Consider the following 21,454-nt stretch of genomic DNA (forward strand, 5'->3'; position numbering starts at 1 on the left):
TGTATCTAGTGACTGCCTGGTCACATGATCTTCCCTACAGAATTTTGGTCCTCTTCTGCTGCACTGACAGCCATTTAGTGAACCCCCGAGCCGAATCTTCGCCGATCGATCGGCAACTTAGCTAATTACTTATCATTGTGTGAATTGTATTGATGCACATATTAAAGGAAAAAATAAATAATAAAAACGGCAGCTTGGACTGCTGCTTTAAATGGTAAATTTGGTGCCTGACGTTCAGGGAGATAACAAGTCTTACCCAGGGTGTAAGGAAAACTGACTAAGATTTCAATCGGGTTTACCCACTTGAAAGGTAGGCTTTTCCTTCCGCCCATTTATATTTATTTTATTGCAAAAACTGATGAGGTGCCTTAACAAGCATTATATCATTAGAGTTCTTTGCTGAAAATAAAGCCAAGAACTACTGTTCTAGAATCTCACTATGGTATCTTGTCTAGCAGCACTAATGTCTTTATTGGTCACACAACATATGGACGTAAACAGAAAGTAATCAGCTGTGCAGATAACACAGACATCTGCAACAGAGATGGGAATGATCAAAAGTGTGGCTACTTGTACAATATAATACTAACAAGGGTAAAACTATGCACTTTGGCCACAACAATCCAAACACAGAACACATAATAAGTGTTACACTATTATTTACCATTAGAGATGTGTAACGTTTTCGCAGAAGTTGGTGAACTAGGGGAAATGTACACGTATTTTTGCAAAAATCTTACTGCTTTGCCAAAATGTACTCCATTTCTTAATCCAGAGGGAGGGAGGAAGGATGGGGAGGGACGTGGGAGGGAAGGAGGAAGGATGGGGAGGGACGAGGGAAGGAGGAAGGATGGGGAGGGATGTGGGAGGGAAGGAGGAAGGATGGGGAGGGACGTGGGGAGATAAATGAGTTCGGACAGGAGGGGAGCGAACAATTTAGTAGAGAACTTAATTATATACCTCTAAATAGTCACCCATATCCCACGCAGTGAGCTACCTGGTAAATAAGCCCATTTTAAATATGCAAATATGTAATTTAGGCTCTGTACTAAATTGGTCTCTCTCTCATGCTTTCCCTCTCTTTTCCTCTCCCGGAATAGTCGTATTTTAGGGTATTGATTAAATAGCCTAATGGAACTAAGTGAATATGTGCCTAATTCAAGCCCTATTTGCAAACTTTTGCTCATTTTCAAACAATGTGACTTTTGCAAACATTTTACAGAACGTGCTAAATTTACAGAAAGTTTGCAAAAACATTTGAGAATCATTTTACCAGACTATCGCACGAATACTTCAGTCAGCTACGATTTACAGATGAGATTATTATTTTTGGAACAAGTCTAGAAGACCTCCAGCAAGCAACCAATCAGAGAGCTCACCAAAGCAAGGAAGAAATATGAATATCCACAGGACCAACGTGTCAAGTCTGCAAAGATCGTAATAAATGGAATAGAACTAGAAGTTGAAGACTACGTCTACCTTGGCCAGCAAGTAACTTTGGATGGGAACCTTATGAATGAAATCAATAGGAGAATGAAGATGGGATGGAGCGCATTTCGAAGAAACAAAACAATCTTTCAAGGGAACCTTCCAGTTTGCTCACATATGGATGTGAATCTTGGACCCTAAATATGAAGATAACTCAGAAGCTTCAGACAACTCGAAGTACGGAGAAATGTATGCTGGGTATTACCCAGAGAGACAGGAAAAATAATTAATTGTTTTAATATCAAACAAAAGTCTGTAACTTCATCACACAGTTGAAGAAATTAAAATAACAGTGGGTCGGACATCTTGCAAGAAGAAGTGACCATCGTTGGACAACGATGGTACTCGACTGGATTCCAAGAGAAATGAAAAATTAAGAAAATTACTAAAAGTGAGACGAGATGATGAAATCAGAAAATTTGTTGGAGCAACATGGAGAAGATAAGGTTCCAACCGCAGTACCTGGAGGACCATTGGGAAGGCTTTCATCCTGTAGTGGATTAACAAGGAATGAAGATGATGACACATACAGTACATACACATATACAAAGAGGGAGAAGGAGGTACGGAGAGAGGGAGAAGGAGGTACGGAGAGAGGGAGAAGAAGGTACGGAGAGAGGGAGAAGGAGGTACGGAGAGAGGGAGAAGGAGTTACGGAGAGCGGGAGAAGGAGGTACGGAGAGAGGGAGGAGGTATTGGGGGAGGGAGAAGGAGGTAATGGGGGAGGGAGAAGGAAGTAATTGGGGATGGGAGAAGGAAGTAATTTGGGGTGGGAGAAGGACGTATGGGGGAGGGAGAATTAGGTATTGGGGGGAGGGAGAAGTAGGTAACGGGGGGAGGGAGAAGGAGGTAATAGGAGAACTATTGGTGGAAAGGAGCTATGATAGGGGAAATAATATATTGGGGATGATGAAGCTTTGTGGGAGAAAAATTAGATAATGAAGGGATATTTTGGGCCTGGGGGGATGAAAGTAGGTATGGGCAAGTAGGGAGGGCGGAAGAGTAGGTATGGACTGTGGGGATGGGGAGAATATATATAGACCTGAAGGGGTGGTATGTAAGGGCCTCAGAGTGGAAACCAGAGGAGGGCACAGGTCCATGTGGGCCTCCCTGTGGTGCAAGAGTTGGAAGGAGTGGTGTTCCATCCCAGAAACTGGAGAGAGGTGAGCCCACCAATTTGCTGGCAAGTGCTGACATTAGGGACAGAAGTTAGGCCCAACTTCCTGTCCAGGCCAGCCACGCCCCCCCCCCCCCCACACACCAGGTCCAAGACACTTGTCCCAGATTTTCCCCCCTGTCAGTGGCCCAGGACAGGACTGACAACAGAAATATTGGGGCCCAGGACAAATGAAAGGAGCACCCCCTCCCGTTAACCTTTGATTTGGGCCTGGGGGGATGAGAATAAGTTTGGGCCTACGGGCAGAAGGAAGTATGGGCCTGTGAGGAGTGGAAATTATTGGGAATGGGGGGGGGAGGGAGAGAGAAGGTGGTATAAAGAGGGAAAGGAATTATGGGGGGAAAGAAGCTCTGAGGGGCAGGAAAAGAGCTATTGGGGGTGGGGAAGCTAAAGTATGGGGAAAGGGAAGGAGCTATGGGTGGAAGGAGCAATGGGGAGGAAATTAGCTATAGAAGGGTCAGAAGGAGCTATGGGGAGTTGGTGGTAATTAAGTGATAGTATGGGCCTGATGGGAATAAGTACAGGCCTGGGGGTGTGGGGGGAGTAGGTATGGCACTTGGGGGCAGTGAAGTGGTATGGCATGGAAGTGGACCTGAGGGTGTATTGGCCTTGGGAGAGGGAGTGAAGAGGGCGTTTGGGCCCTGGGTTGGTGTACATTTGGGCCTGTGGGGGGGAGATTAGATTTTGGCCTGGAGGGGGGGGGGGTGAATAGTTAAGGGTCTTGGAGAGGGGGGGGAGCCAAGAGAAGGGCAGGGGACCATGTGGGCCAACAAGATATTAGAAGAGGAGCCCAACTGCTCAGGAACTGAAGGCAGTGGAGGGCCCGCCCATTTGCTGTTAGTTGCTGACATTTTGACAGGAATTTAGACCCAACGTCCAGGCCAGCCGGGCCCCCCAGAGTTTCCCGGGACCAGGACACTGTTTTCTGATTGTCCCCGCCTGTCGGCGACCTTGGTCAAAAATATGCATATACTTATAGACACTAAATATGTGCAAAACTTTTGCATGGGGCCACAAACAAAAACTGCAGCCTTGTCAGAGTTCGCAAGTCATTCGCTAAGCATTAGGTCAATTATGTCAGATCACAAGATTCACTTAATGCTGAGACTATGAATAGGGAGAACACCTTAGCAGTTAGAAGATTCTGCTCTACTCAACATGTGCAATTCCAAATAGGATAGGGGTGGTGCTAGCATGGAAGTGGATGTGAGCAAATTATGGGGGGAGAGAAAGAGTTCCTCTGTTGCTGCACTAAATATATATTGAGTGCAGCAACTGAGGAAGAATTTCTACTCCCCCATTATTTGACTATAAATAGGGCACACACCATGTTTTGCACACACCCTTGCAATATGTAGTTAAACCGTACTAATTTAGCAATTTTATTAGTCTTTTGAGGCTTGGCCAAATGTTTTTCAAGAAATGGAATTTGGGGAAAAAAAATGCATAAAATATTGCGTATTAATTTTGGCACATGTCTAATGCCCACACATAAATACACTCATACCTAGCTATACACCACAGGTCTCAAACTCAAACCAAGAGGCCAGGTTTTATGGATATCCCTGCTTCAGCACAGGTGGCTCAATCTTCGACTGAGCAACTGATTGAGCCATCTGTGCTGAAGCAGGGATATCCATAAACCCTGGCCTCTTGGTGGCCCTTGAGGACTGAGTTTGAGCCCCCTGCTATACACGCATAAGCACAGACACATTTACAACTTAACACTTACTTATATAAACATACATTTATACATACACATTAACATATTACCAATTTGTCCAATTGTAAGTGCGCATTTTTATGGGCTAAAGAGACACTTGTATATACCATCAGCACCAGCATTTGCCTTATCGTTCCTCTGAGGTTGATTCCTGACATATAGATGCATACAGTATACAGATGAATACTTGAGAGAAATGATAGGCTTGCTGCCTGTTCTTGAAGAGATTGTTTGTATCCAGCATCTCTCGGCATATAACATTTTGAGACTCCTGTTGTTCACGTGGAGTATTTTCTCTCCTTTTTATTAAGAGATCTGCATGATACTGTATATATCTATATATTCACTACACTGGCTTTTATCTAGTTGCGCTCCCCATTACTTTTCATTTATACGCTATATTCTTGGGAAGATTTGAAAACTATCTTTCCTTTTTAGGTTTCTGACCTGCATTTTTTTCCCTTTTTATACAGTATAATGATATACAAGACCTCATTGGTCTCTTTCACAATATTTAGGAGCACCTTATTTTTTCCTGTCACTTTAAAATACAAGTCTTGTTTTGGTTTAATTTTGCTAAATATTTGAAGCAGTAAAGGGTCTTCAGGAAAGGAAATGAGTCAGTAAATATGATAAGAAAGCATTTACAGGTGGCATATTTACAGATAGTATCACTATGCACAAACAGTAGATAAATTAGCAGCAGCGTGCTGAAAGTATACAGCATGTCATATAAAGAATACATTTGATAGATCATATAATGATTTTATACGTGGCTTTGATCACTAACTTATGTGAAAAAGAGATTGGAGTTGAGGACTTTGGCTCGCATTAATTCCTTTACATCACATGGCAACAACTTGTCAGTAAGGACAAGATCACAAAAGACCCGAACAATTGTTCTTTGGCCATCTTCTAAACCACAGTGACTTAATCTGGCGTGACCATGTTAAGCAGAAGACTGGAAAACATTTCTCCAGGATGATGGTATTCTCTCCAGGAGCGAAGAAAGGAAGGAATCAACCAAATATTCCTCTGTCAGTCTGTTGTGGTGATTGTAGACAAACTAGCATCTGTTTTTCAGTGACATATCCAGTGAATAATTAAACTGTTGTTTTTAATTGTTATTTCCCCGTGGGGGCTGAACTCACATCTCACATTCTTATGGTCCTCAAAACACATGCAAAATCCAATCTTTCAGCTTCAATTACTTCCTACTTTCTTCAATTCCAGACATAGCTAAGAAACCACCACAGCTCCTCAACAGCGGTTTATAAATCCCACAAAATATAATTGGACAAAAGCAATATTTAAAAGTAGGTATCCATCCATAGTACCGTAGATTCTATGAGTATGGCAAAAAAAATCCTATAGTATTTGGTCTAATATTTGAAATGGAAGAGGTTTCCCCAAAAGAAGGAGTGATTTGCACATTATCACAATCTTTTAAGCCAGCATTTAATCATATGCGAGTCAGGATAGGACATATGTATCAACTTTCACTGAAGTAAATGGAAGTTGATACTATATTAAATATGGGTTACCACACTCCTTACGCTGGTCCCTTTTACCGTCTTCCCATTGATCAGAAAGCATTTAAGCTCCATTTACTTTAAAGGTGGTGAAATCTTCCCCAGGAAGGAGAATACTGCTTCCCAGCATATTAAACAGGGGCCTATATTGCATGGGAGAGGGAGGGGAAGGGGGCAGACTTGAGTTCATTGGGATGAAGGAGACTAGAAAACCATGAACCAAGTAAATCTGATGACCAATATCCAGTGAAAGTGTCCCTCAGTACTTAATGCTCAGATGTGGCTCTGTTATGGGATAGAAACTTCAAATAAGGCACTGTGGGTATCCATAAAAGTTTAGTATTCATGACTGTACAATAAAAATTCCATTCACATCGTACTGTATATTCATATAGGGTTGGAGCAGGATGTTAGAGACATATAGCTGAGCTCGGATATTGAATGATGAAAGGTTGTGCCACTTATTGTACCCACTATGATCCCTATTTACTAAGGGGTGCTATACCAAAACATATGTTCCTGTGTCAGAAGACAACCTACACCCGTTCACTTGAACAGACCATGAGGTGTCTTATGGAAAAGCACTAATTAATGAACATGGACTTTTTTTCCTCATTGTGCTTGGTTTAAAATTTAAACCTGGGCGTTGGCACAAGTTGCCAAGCGCAGAACGGGGAAACAACTGCCTAAGGACACATTCAACAAGTTTAGGGAAAACTTGTGTGGCACTGGTAAAAGGTTAGGGGATATCAAATTATTCACGAGAATGATACATGCAAAATATTGTTACTTGTAAACTCATCTTATGAGAACATTAGGGCAACCATAGAATAACTTGAATCCTGCAGCAGTAAGGTGCAACCCCATGTCAAACAAAATGTAACTAATGACAGTGATGTTTCTTAATTAAAACTAGATAACTGATGCTTTAAATCACCAGCCAACTACTAATTTACGATAAATAGGGGAAATCAGTATTGGGTCTGTATAGTCTTCCCGATAAAGAGCATAAAAGTGAAACATATGTTGGGGTTCAGCTATTATTGTGTTTCATTGATGTTGAAATACATCTGAACATTTTTACTCTAACGTATTTCTTCTGGCTCTATTAGAAGCTGCACTGTTTGTGTGTGTTGTGAAGAAGTTATAATTGTATAGGGCGGGGTCACTGCTAAGTGTCCTTTTTGGCTAGTACTGGCACAGCGATCTGGAGTGCTTTGTGCTTTCTATGTGGTTTGATCTAGCATTTGTACTGCTGACTTACTGTATGTGTTGGGGGCTGGAAATTGGTGATAGGGGTAGATTATCCAGCCAAGTAATCTTCTGAAAATTGATATTGAGAAGAAGTTGGTACCACAGTTTAGGATAGATGGGGAAGGGGCTGGGCTAAGTTTTCTGCCCTAAATACCGTCATGCCCAATTCAACTAAACTGGTGATACTGGAGTTTTATTTTGAGGGAATCACATTCTTCTTGAATCTTGTTCAGTTATTGTCTATAAACAAATGCATCAGGAGTGTAAAATGTGGCATCAGAGCTGAGATGCACAGCCATCCAGATGTGCCATGCTAAGCATCATCAAATAAATAATAGTGTAGAAAGAAGGAGATATTTCTGAAAAAAGAACTAAGGTTGTTGCTTTAAACAACCAATGAAGAAGCCCAACATCCAAAGCTAGTATTGTGTTGTCCACATCCCAAAGATTGAAATACATTTCATGGACACAGTTTGAAGGCATGGTGACGTTGTAATCTATACTGGTAGGAAATGCACTAACTATGCTCACGTTTTTCAAAATGACAGAGGAAAGAGGGCAAGGGAGATAGCATCATGTTAGCACTCAAAGGAGGTGCAGCTCTTCACTGAGACACAATCAGTAACATGCATACATACCCAGTTTGTAAACCACACACCATATTCAAACAGATATTGTGTTATTATTTACAGTATATTAATAGCTATGACAAGTATCCCTTATGTAAGGGCTGTATGACAATGTGCCATTGTAATTATAATGTAATGTCACAAGTCCCTAATTACATTAAATAAATTGCAGCGTGAAGTAATGCGTGTTTTGGACAGTATTGTGGACGGGTGAAGATTTTGCTCCTGTCTGGCTTTCCTCGTCTGCTCATCAAGTATGAGAAATGAGTGTTCTAGTATAATATCCGGGATCTATGTGCTAAAGCTAAGACATTTAATTCTGTCAAAGTAGCTGGCCACCCAAAGACAACTATGGGAAGGGTTACGAGGTCTGCCCTTTACCTATTGCAGGGGCTCTCAAACTTTACCATATCGTGGACCACTTAGATATTATGGGAGAAGGAGCGGCTCAGTGAGTAAAGACACTGACTGGTACTGAGAATTTGAAGCAGGGAGCCTGGTTCAATTCCCGGTGTCAATTTATCTCCCTGTGCCTCAGGCACCAAAAACAGATTGTAAGCTCCATGTGGATGGACCTGTGCTTGCAAAAATGTCTCTGTAAAGCGCTGTGTATAACTAGCAGCACTATACAAGAACATGTTACTATTATTATTATTTGTTAATTTTAATGTTGCTGTTGTTCTGAGCCTTAATGTTTTCAATGCTTATATCTCCTCAACGAAGAATCAAATGGGAAAAATAAAAACATTGTTGGTGATCAGTGGAGATTGTCAAAATGACTGGGCCTGTATCTTAAAATCAGCGTTGCAAGTGATGGAAAATGCACCCAGTGCAGGGGATTTCAAAGGTTTGGGGGGCTAAACTAAAGTATACAGGGACCAATGGTAGGCCCGGGAATACAGTTTGAAAACTCTTGACTTGTTGTATTAGTGCGTATTATTTTTACAATGATATTTTCTGCGTTTGACCCTTTTCAGGGTATAATCATGCAGAATAATTTCACACTTTATAATAATTAAGGCTTGATAGTCTGCTTTGATGATCTGCTTTTGACTTTTACATTTCCGAAACCTTTGGAAGCCGTGCCTCCTCATCTCGCCGCTCTTTGATGCTCACTTTCAAAACGTTCTTCTTACAGCACATGTTTTTGTTAAACTGCTTTTTTTTCACAATTCTTTTTTTCAACCTTTGTTAGTAAAAAGAACCACAATTTGTTTGACCTATTCACCAGTTACTTCAAAACAGATTTAGTTGTCTTTCATTATTCATGACAAAACCTTGGATAGTCCAAGAGTCTTGTTTTCGATGACCATTTTCAATACACATACAGTACAAACATAGAATTTGATGGCAGATAAGAAACACTGGGCCAACTTAGTCTGCCCATTTCCCGAGCTGTTATACAACCTCATACCCTAGTTGATCCTTTAGAATAGCCTTATATTTATCCCAAGCATTTTAAAATCCCTTTAGTGTACTAGCTTTGACCACAGGGCTCTTCAACTGGTCACTTATGGGCCAAATCAGCCCACGGAAGGGCTTGATGTGGCCCTAGACTTTCTGATCCTGGTAATTTCATACCAGTGGCTGAAGCAGTTGCGGTAACTACAGTTTTGTCACACCGAAACTCATTTGTAATTCAAGGTAATGTAAATGTATATGACACAGATGTTACAAATGTTTGTAAAATGTTTATAGTATTGTTTGCTTTTAGCAAATGAAGTTACAATAGGATTGTTGCCCTTCTGCACCTAAGTCATTTTGCCAAACTACTTGAAGAGCCCTGTTCTGCCACTTTAATTGGGAGGCTACTTCACTGATCCACCACCCTTTTTGTGAAGACGTACTTCCTCCCATTTTACCGGAGCCTGCCATTTCTATTTGGGGGGGTTGGTTTGTTTAATATGTGTATATGGGGGTGTTATATGTATTTGAGGGGGTGGGGGTTTCCTTATATGTATGTGGGGGTGTTTTTTTTATATGTATTTATGAGGCTTGTCAAAACGGTTGCTGAAGCTAATTTAATGTAACTTCCAGTTGTGTTAATAAAAAAAATCATTGTAAACATTTAATACTCATATACACATTTTATACAATGCCGTAGCTGTATAGAAAACTGCTCATCAAGACGTAAGCAAACATTTTTTATTAAACTGTTTTAATCCTTAATGCCTAAATCATTCTTTTTCTATTATGTTAAACTAGGCTCCCAAAAAAACATTCGTACTGCCTGTTTTTTTATTTGGTGCACAAAAAAAGCTTTCTAATATTTTGGGGTTGCTCCCCCCACCCAAAAAAAAATCCTATTTAATATAGATTACGGATTTTACATAATGGAATATATTCAATCAGTTATGGATGCAGGAAAGCTGCCATTATTCATCAGTCAACCCATTTTGTGGCTACTCACTATGTCCTCCCATTTCAATACAACTTTATATATTGCCTATGGTCTAAATTCATCCTGTCACTCTGAGGCTCTTGTAATTCTGGTGTCCCCAGCGACCCAGCCCCCCCAGGGAGGGGAACACAGACCTAATGCTAGGATTAATTAAGCCCTGATGCAGGGTACTCACCCAATCAGCCGTTAACTGCCATTCAAGTCTACAGCGATTAACTCTGGATGGGACTGCGATACCCCATATCAGAGCTGTCTGAATCTGCCCCTAATTATTTTTAACTTTACAGTACCGTAACACAAATCAAGATACAAGGTCATGTGTATTACTTATACCATGTAATTGTCTGGTAACCAAGAGATATCATTATTGCTTACAGTGCAGATGTCCTCAAATTGCATAAAACTAATACTATTGTTTGAATGACTCACTTTTCTTTGAATGACTGACTTAAGCTGTTACATGTGTACGTAGAGTTGTAGACGTTCTGTATGACCGAACGGAATTTGGCAAATGGTTTATTCATTTATGTAATGTTTAATTTTCTCTTAACCACCTCACTGTAGGAAACTCTGGTCATCCTAATTTAGGCCACCACCATATGTCTGCAAATCTTGGTAAAAACTTTTATCTACGGCTTATCTAAAACTTGACTGGCTCAGTGTTTGATTCAGGCGCATTTGTAAATTCCTTGTGTTGTTTGTCTTTATGAGGAAGCCTCAACATTTTGCTTTCAGGCACCATTTATCAAACTTGTCAGATTACCGGTTTGCATTGATATTTATAAAATATTTTTTAAAAAGCTAGGTCACATCTGAAAAACTGTCATTATTTCAGACTTATTTATTTATAAAATGTTTTACCAGGAATTAATACATTGATAGTTAAGTCTCGTTTTCAAGTATGTCCTGGGTGCAGTTATGATAAAAATACATGGTTACATTAAATGCACAGAGGTTATACATTATATGTAAAGACTTTTCATGAACGGTTAAAGATAATATTATGTTATGGGCGTGTGTAACAGTTACAGACCAGATTAAAATGTGAGACTGCTGACGTCTTGAAAGAATTGAGATTGGTGGTGGATAGTGAATAATATGCAAAGCTTTAGTTGGTTGGGGTGAGGGCATTATGAGCATGTGTCTTACTTCATTTTCACTATCCAGTCTTCCAAACAATGGAAACAAGATACAAATGCTTTTCAACCTGAACCTTGCTCAGATATCTCAGTTGGAGCAAAGCTATATGAAGCTACAGTCAAAGCATTTACATGTGAAAAGTTACGTAATTATCCCCTGGCAATCTGGGCTACATATTGTTTAGATAACCAGTTTTAGGAGTTGAAATTCTGATTGATCAAAAATATTTTCAGAACGTACCAGATGTAATTGAAAGCTTGAAATAGACTCTATCATTACAAACATGTGCCGTTTCCTTCCTGTCCGATCTGAAACAAAGTTCATCTGTCCGCAGACGTTTTATTTGCATACTGCAACAGGCAGTTGAAATCTACAATAAATGCTCCCTCGTTAGCATTGTGTGGTACACAAGACCCCAGAGATACTGCTCCTTGCACTATCTGCAATCAAAAAACCCAGCAGGAGCTAAGAAGGTCACTGCATTCTCAGGGTAATCATCTGTAGTAAATGTAATTCTGACATGACAGGGCTTCCAGAAGTATTGAGGACAAGGGATCATCGGCAAATCGGCAAGACAGGAAATAAAGACCGTTACCCAACATGTAATTATATATGTGAGCAGGCCAGAAACACAATGGGGTTTTTCTATGCACGGGCCTCCAAAGAAAATGTGCAGAATGAAATGCTGGAATGATCTGGGCCACACTGCCATGTTCGCAGAAGCCGCATTGTGCCTTCTAAGCATGGTGGTATCCACGGGGGGTTAGTAAAGTCAGACAATGGTCAGTCATGCTCATTAAACCAGTGACCTTGGCTAAGTTTGCATATTTCAAGGTCATTTACTGCTTACAAATTATTTTTGAGGAAAAGCAGAGCAGAATAAGTTAGTAAAAAAAATACAATTGTAATTCTGCATTGCGAGTTCAAATAAGCACACAGGGACAAGTTTTAAAGTGTATATTATTGAACAAGTTCAGTTTCCTCTAGCTGTATAACTTAAAACATAACTACTGTAGTTATTTACATCTTTGAAAGAGTATCGGGTAGACACATAGCAAACAAACAAAGATATCAGAAGGCCAAAGCAACATAGTGGAAAATTGTGCTCTTAACATACAAATCAACATAGCATTGGTGTAAAGATTCTGCATTTGCCCTAACTTTGTGAAATCTGCAAAGTAATTTAGTTGAAATAGAATTCAAATTGTAACGTGCATGCACGGTTATAATACATTATCACAAGATGTACAACACACACACACACACACACACACACACACATATTTATATATATATATTTATGATAGCACATGGAAGTATTTATTTTTTAGACCAATACCATGGCATATGTTTACATTTTGTTCCAACAGAATAACTTCATTTATCATAGTATGCAAACCATTTGTGCTAATCATTTGCAGTAGGAAAACATTGCCAAGTGGGGGCTGTAACTCTTCATTAACTTCAAGGGGACTATTTAAGAAAGCCTCTTGGCTGGAAAATTAAGGCAATAATAGTACAAAAACAACACAAAGTAAAGAAGATGATAAAAATAAAACTGATATCAATTATATACATGTACCAGTTTGGCAGCTGGGGGCCTCTCAGATAAACAGTCCTTTAACATAATGGCCAGCATACAGTACAAAAATAATAATTTTCCATTGGCTTGCACTACCCTCCCCCCACCGCCCCCCCCCCCCCCCAAGGTTTAAGCTTGCCCCACCCCACTTTCCAAGTTGGCAGGTCAGTTTAATTTCCGAGGTTACAACAGATCCAAAGTGATCATTCTTCCTGTAATTATACAGGTAAATAAGAATTTTAACCCAGGTGAGTGTTGGGCCCTGCTATGGTCATGCCTTGTAAGTGGCAGCAGGCTTAAGATGCTTTGGCCAAAGGGTTAAACTAAATGACCCTTTTACAAGAGATATATAGGTATTGCACTGTGTATTTTTGTCACATTGGAAGTAGCTTTGGGCATTTTTGTTTTTTGTTGTTTACATTTAGCCACGCCCACTACCACTTCTTTTGACACTTTTATGCATATATATATTATGTGGTAATGGTTGGGGTTTCTCAGAGCTTTTTGGGAATCTGTGTATTACGTTTTTTGAAGTAATAAATAGGGACATACAATCAAAGCCGCCAACAGATTTTCCAGGGCCCAGAACTACAGTTATAACCGGGAGTCTCCCCCCCCTCCCTTGGGATCCTCCCCCAAGTCGTCAGACCTGTGAAACCCCTCCCCCCCCCATTTTAGCGGTCTTGCAATCCCTTTCCTCTATTCCTTCCCCTCTCCCCATGTATTTCTATTCCCGCATCTCACTCACCCCCTCTCATCCTCACTCTCTCCCTCCTTCACGTCTCTCTCTCTTCCTCACTCCCTCTTACTCCCCTCTCACAATTCACCCCCCCCGCTATCACTTGGTTACCTCCCTCTCGCTCATTCCCGCTCCCTCCTCACACTCATTCCCTTCTCCCTCCCTGACCCCACACACAATTCCCCCCACAATAATTACCCCCCTCAAATTACCCATACAATCCCCCCACAAAATACATTCTTACACTAAACCCCCAAAACATTCTTACACCCCTCTCCCCAAATACATACTTACACTAACCCCCCCAAATACATACTTACACTACCCCCCTGAATACATACTTACACTACCCTCCCAAATACATACTTACCCTACCCCCAAATACATACTTACCCTACCCCCAAATACATACTTACATTACCTCCTCAAATACATACTTATACTACCCCCAAATACATACTTACACTACCCCCCGAATACATACTTACACTACGTCCCAAATACTGTACATACTTACACTACGTCCCGAATACATACTTACACTATGTCCCAAATACATACTTACACTACGTCCCGAATACATACTTACACTACCCCCAAATACATACTTACATTACCCCCCAAATACATACGTACACTACGTCCCAAATACATACTTACACTACGTCCCAAATATATACTTATACTACGTCCCAAATACATACTTACACTACCCCCAAATACATACTTATACTACCCCCCAAATACATAGTTACACTACCCCCCTGAATATATACTTACACTACCCTCCCAACTACATACTTACACTAACCCCCCAAATACATAGTTACACTACCCCAAATATATACTTATACCACGTCCCAAATACATACTTACACTACGTCCCAAATACATACTTACACTACCCCCGAATACATACTTACACTACCCCCCGAATACATACTTACACTACCCCCCGAATACATACTTACACTACCCCCGAATACATACTTACACTACACCCCGAATACATACTTACATTACCCCCCAAATACATACGTAAACTACGTCCTACATACTTACACTACGTCCCAAATATATATTTACACTACCCCCCAAATACATATTTACACTACCCCCCAAATACATACTTACACTACCCACCGAACACATTCTTACACTACCCCCAAATACATACTTGCCCTACCCCCCAAATACATATTTACACTATCCCCCAAATACATACCCTACCCCAAATACATTCTTACAATACCCCCCAAATACATACTTGAACTACCCTCCCCGAAATACATACTTACACTACCCCCCAATACATTCTTACACTTACCATGGGGATGGCCTCTTTCCCCAGCTGCTTCAGGCCTCGCTCACTCTCCTATGCCGGGCCGCTTGCTGCGGGGGGCCCGGCCGGCGTCGAAGTTGGGCCTGGCCCGAGATCAGGCTCATCTTGTTCGTTCAGCTGCTGGGCCTCTGGATGCCACCGGGCTTGGCTATTCCATGCTGCTGTCGCAGGCGTGCCTCTCTACCTCATCGTCTTGTGCCAGGTCTCTGTCTCTCATGCCGATGCCTCTGATGTGCACCGACGTCAGAGAGAGGCCCGATGCAGGACAGTGAGGGAGAGAGGCAGGCCCATGGCAGTAGCGTGGGAGAGCTGGAACCCGGTGACAACCAGAGGCCGAACTCTGGCCGGGCCCAACTTCCAGTGCTGGCCGGCCTGGCCCTCCACAGACACCAGGCCTGGGACACATGTCCCGGCTCTCTCCCCCTTGTTGGCAGCCCTGGTTACAGAATGACAGTATTTCCCCAAAGTTTCTTAAACAGGAACTTGTACCACCAGCTCTGACCAGCAGGTTCACTAATAATAATAGAGGGGAAACCATGAAGGCAATAAATATGTAGACTAAAACATGGCAGTTTTATGTGTAATTCTTACCGGCACCATATATGACCCTTGTACAACCAGATGCAAACTCTAATGAAGCCAAAGGAACCAGGATTTACATAAAGCATCCCATGCACGGAAACATTTGATATCTTCATTATTATTCTTTGATACATAGGGTTACACAGATTCACTAAGCGCTGCTGGGGGGTATCGCACCCCGATTCAGCATTAAATGCCGGATCAGGATGCAATACTCTGCATCAGCCCTTATTGAATCTGTCCTTTATCAAATGAAAAAACAAATCTCTGTTGCTTTGAATAGAATATTACAGGAAATTTTGCCCAACTTTTGCAGCCAGGAGACTTTGATAATCGTGACGATTATGTGCCAGGATGTTGATGATGTTAAAATGGTGCGATTTATGTCATTGTTGATTTAAGGACAATAGTGAAGAACACGTGGGGGCTTAATTATCATAATGTTTGGATGTAAAACTAGGGCAAAAAGTATTGCAAATGATACCCCTCCACATTCAGCTCTTAGATTTATAACTATTGCCCAGGTGGGGGTATGAGGCCCTATTGATACATAATGGGCCCCACATGGTCTACGGTCCGATGGGGGGAGGGGGGTGAATACAGACACAGTATGCGGGTGAACAATGCTTTACTGTTCTCCAACTAACACAAATAGCCTGTGATCCTCAGCAGAGGATCACTATATACACTATACACATAGAACACAATCCCCAATAACACCGCACAGGTGTAAGTTAGTGTCAGTGGTGCATGAGCCACCCAGTCCTGGGTATATTGGCTTTGTGACCGTGGGAGCTCGTTGAGTACTAACGCGTTGCAGGCCTGTACATCGAAAAGGGTGCTTTGGTACAGCTGTGCTGTGTAGCCGTTGAGGGTCCCCTTCGACGGCACTCGAAATCCCGATCATGTCCTTATTGGGATCTGCTCCTCCTACTGAACACATGCACTCGGGCACACTCTGCAATCCTCAACCGAACCTGATAGCACTCAGGCTCGCGCAGATCAGTATGCCCTCAACATGGCTTCCGCGCCCCCATTTTTTAAAGATTCCTGTCCCTCTTACTCCCACCTCTTCCACAGCCGTTATCATTGGCTGCTATCATATCACTTAGTAGTCACATGTCTATAGCACATTGAGGAGGAACCTGCGAGTGTGTGGATCCCATCACACAGGGGGTCACACGAACAATGGTAGTGGGTATATAGAAAAAATATTCCTATAAAAAAAGACTGTCCTTTAATTGTTATGTGTTTGTTGTTGCTTTTTTTTTTTTTTTTTAAATCTGATTGTATCAGTTTTGCAGTAGATGTCACCTTTTCATCTTGGGGAAATATATATCAAGTGTCACAAAATTGGGTGTAAATTGTGTCATCTTGACTTTGCATCAAGGTGCATTGCATGCAGAGCTATTTCTGCTCATTTTATATTATATTTTAGATTTACTAAATGTATATATTTTTTTAAATCATAGATTTTTTAATTGTAAAATTGGGGTACCAAAATGAAGAGATGTGCCTAAAGGAGGCACCAAAGGTCCCTTCTAAGAGGCGCACAGCAAACCTTTATAATATAATTTGGTCAGGGGTGAATTGATATATACATAAAATAAAAAAAGTTTATTAAATAACTTCGTTAAAATCGTGTTGTGTAGTGTGATGTGTATGACACAGATAAAAATGGACTGGTTAAGTCTATAGTACTACTCTGTTATGTTAGTCACTACCAATAGTGAACCATGCTAAAGTGATGGTTTCACACAGGTTGCACTCATATGAGAGCTTATCAGGATGTAAAGTGTTACTGCTTACAGCTGATTCCTAAGTCCAGACTTAATAGTGTACATCCATTGTTATCGGTGCTAAACTAGACATTGTAGACCTGAATAGGCAGAGGATAACTGCTGGCGGAGGATAGCCCGTAAGTAAGGCTCTCAGTGGGCTAGAAACTGTGCTAGTGTTATTAACGTGGTCCCTGTAGGGTTCTGAAGGCAAAACACACAGCCAAAGAGGGTAAGTGAAATTAGCTGTTCTAGTGTTAACCTCTTCGCGCATATATAGTTACTGCCAGATATTGTTTAAATGAATCAGATACCCAGCTGCATATAGTTAAGTGCTGGATCTTTGGCAGGGAATGTGTATATGTTCTTCCTAAGAGGCTCCACTAGAAACAGATCAGGCATTTGTTATGGGTATATGCAGTATGGGGTATTCCCCTCTGTGTATTATAATATACCTGTAGTGTGCAATTACACTCCAGTGCTGGCAGAGTTCACGATGTCACACTGTACCGGACAGGCTTGCTACAAATAATGTTACTTTGTCACAAAAGGGTTTGAACATGTAAGGTATAGATCTCTGCTGAGAAAGTTTCTAGGTCTGAACCCAGAATAGTTTCGTTGGAGTAGATCAAATGCCCAACTGCATATGGTTAAATGCTAGTTTTTAGGCAGAGGAGGTGTGTCTGTTTCCTCGGTACACAGTAAGTATTACTGCTGAAAAACGGGTCAGGTTTTCACTGCAGGTATATACCCAGAGACGGGGTAAATTGTTCCTGCAGATATATATATACTGTGGGGTGATTCCCTCTATATGTTAGCATATATTGGCAGTGTACATTTAAACCGTAATGCAGGACAAAATCGCAGAGTCACACTGCACAGGGCAGGCTTGCTGCAAGTGTGGTAAGTCTCTCCAGAGCTCCTCTGTTCACCGGTTGATAAGGCACAGCACAAAACAAGTTACAGACACCTCTTTAAATGGGTGTATCAGTGATAGTAACCATGAACATTGTTCAGCATACATGTAGCAAATGTTAATACCACGAGTTAGTTAATAGATCGTTACTTTGTCACAAAAGGGGCAGAGTTTGAACAAGTAAGGTATAGATCTCTGCTGAGAAAGTTTCTAGCCCTGAACCCAGTGTAATTTCGTTGGAGTGGATCAAATTTCCAGCTGCATATGGTTAAATGCTAGTTCTTAGGCAAAGGAGGTGTGTCTGCTTCCTCACTACACAGTGAGTATCTCTGCTGAAAACGGGTCAGGTTTTCACTGCAGGTATATACCCAGAGACGGGGCAGATTGTTCCTGTGGATATATATACTGTGGGGTGGTTCCCTCTATGTATTAGCATATACTGGTAGTGTACATTAAAACTGTAATGCAGGACAAGATCGCAGTGTCACGCTGCACAGGGCAGGCTTGCTGCAAACAAAGTGGTAAGTCTCTCCAGGGCTCTTCTGTTCACTGAGTGATGAGAGCACAGCAATAAACAAGTTACAAACACCTCTTTAAATGGGTGTATCAGTGATGGTAACCATGAGCATTGTTCAGCATATAGGTAGGAAGTTAGTCAATAGATCCTGCTATATGGTACACAGAGGGGAATACCCCATACTGCATATACCCATAACAAATACCTGATCCGTTTCTAGTGGAGCCTCTTAGGAAGAACATATACACATTCCCTGCCAAAGATCCAGCACTTAACTATATGCAGCTGGGTATCTGATTCATTTAAACAATATCTGGCAGTAACTATATATGCTCGAAGAGGTTAACACTAGAACAGCTAATTTCACTTACCCTCTTTGGCTGTGTGTTTTGCCTTCAGAACCCTACATGGACCACGTTAATAACACTAGCACAGTTTCTAGCCCATTGAGAGCCTTACTTACAGGCTATCCTCTGCCAGCAGTTATCCTCTGCCTATTCAGGTCTACAATGTCTAGTTTAGCACCGATAACAACGGATGTACACTATTAAGTCTGGACTTAGGAATCAGCTGTAAGCAGTAACACTTTACATCCTGATAAGCTCTCATATGAGTGCAACCTGTGTGAAACCATCACTTTAGCATTGTTCACTATTGGTAGTGACTAACATAACAGAGTAGTACTATAGACTTAACCAGTCCATTTTTATCTGTGTCATACACATCACACTACACAACACGATTTTAACGAAGTTATTTAATAAACCTTTTTTATTTTATGTATATATCAATTCAACCCTGACCAAATTATATTATAAAGGTTTGCTGTGCGCCTCTTAGAAGGGACCTTTGGTGCCTCCTTTAGGCACATCTCTTCATTTTGATACCCACACTCCCTCGGCAGCACGCTAACAACATCTAGGGGTTTCTGAGCGAGGTTCCTCTCTACAGTACTAAAATTGGGGTACAGAAGGAAAAAAGGGTAGGGGAAATTGTTACACATTACAGTAAATCGGCATTCGTTTATTCACATAGATAGCTCACCTTACTGAACATACATATTTTACGTGTTGCATAAAAATCGCATATATCAGTCTCTAATGGGATGGAGGGGGTGGGAGGGGTGGGGAGAGGTTCAACCATAAGGTATAGAACACAGCAACTAACATTGGGAGGGGGTGGGGGGGGTAAATTTATTTTTTTGTTGATCCCTAGGTGCTGAAATTCAGTTTCCTCAGAGTTCTCCCACAAACCTAGGCTTGCTTATGTCTCTGTATATCTGATCTACAGTACATGCAGGCAGCCATAATACAGCTATTAGATTCTAGAGGAGAAAGGCAATTTGGAGGCTCAACTTTGAACAATAGTTAAGCGAGGAATAGAAGATAGAAAACTATAGCATCATACAATACTTCTCTCTAGTAATAAGCACCGACTGTAGTAAGATAACTGTACTGAAATAGAACATTAAAGTTAGAGGAAGATGGCAACTAATGTACTGTAGATCTTACTGATCAATAGTGGACATGCAACTGAATGACATTTATTGTCCAATAAGAACTTCCATGCGGTACTGAATTATCCCCTGAAGAATGTATACTTACATCTGAATGACTTCCTTGCAGTATGCCTCCACAAATTAGTATTAATATTAGATCCCTCGGCTCTTGCTTTAAAAGGTAATATTTCATTTGGCATTGCATCCACTTTCTCAATACCTTGTAATGTATACATAAAAGTGTATATTTGAATTTAATAAAAAAAAAAAATTGGTATGTATGATCAATATTGTATGTACCTGCATGCTACTTTTTAAAGTCTTGGGTTCCTTTCATCTAAATGGATTTCCTTATGTGATCTTGGAATATCACATCAATGGTTTATGACCTAATGAATTGTTCAATAGCTTTCTAATGCTTGAAGTCAACCGACTAACTACGAAGTCCAAGACAATGGCTTCCACTGAAAATTGCATTGTATATATATATATATATATATATATATATATATATATATATATATATATATATATATATAAAACCTGTAATGTCAAATTGACGTCTAAAGAGATTTTTTTAAATAAAGGACTCAGATGTATTCCCGGGCAGAGACCAGGTAAGAGAGGTACAGAGGCCTTACACCTCCCCCGGCATTTAAATGAAATGCCGTGGGGAAGAGGGGGGGGCCCCTGTAACCGCCGCGCCCCCCTACAAATTCTCGCGCCCCCCACTTTGCGCTCCGCTGGCATAGAGTTCAATGAGCACGTTCTGCATTATGTATTACATTGTGGTGTGCGTGTGTATATCTATATATATATATATATATATATCACACAGATAGTCCGCATACACACCTCTATTATGGGGTATTTACAGTACAAGACCATAAGATATACTCTGAATTAAAGAGAATGGTCGGTGCTCTGAGATAGGGATAAGTATAACACAAACAAGACAAAAAGGTCTCAAGTACTCTAAATATCATGGCTACATACTGTATGTATTTGGCTTGTTCAGTCCATCTACATGAGTGAATTAGGTAAAATATATTAGATAAATAACACTCTTGACTAATACTGTAGGTTACAAGGTAGAATATGCATTTTTCATGCTCCAGTTTCCTAATTACTTCTCAAAAGGACACAGCTTCAAGTG

This window comes from Ascaphus truei, chromosome 1, assembly GCF_040206685.1.
Source record: "Ascaphus truei isolate aAscTru1 chromosome 1, aAscTru1.hap1, whole genome shotgun sequence".
In the NCBI taxonomy this organism is placed as follows: domain Eukaryota; kingdom Metazoa; phylum Chordata; class Amphibia; order Anura; family Ascaphidae; genus Ascaphus; species Ascaphus truei.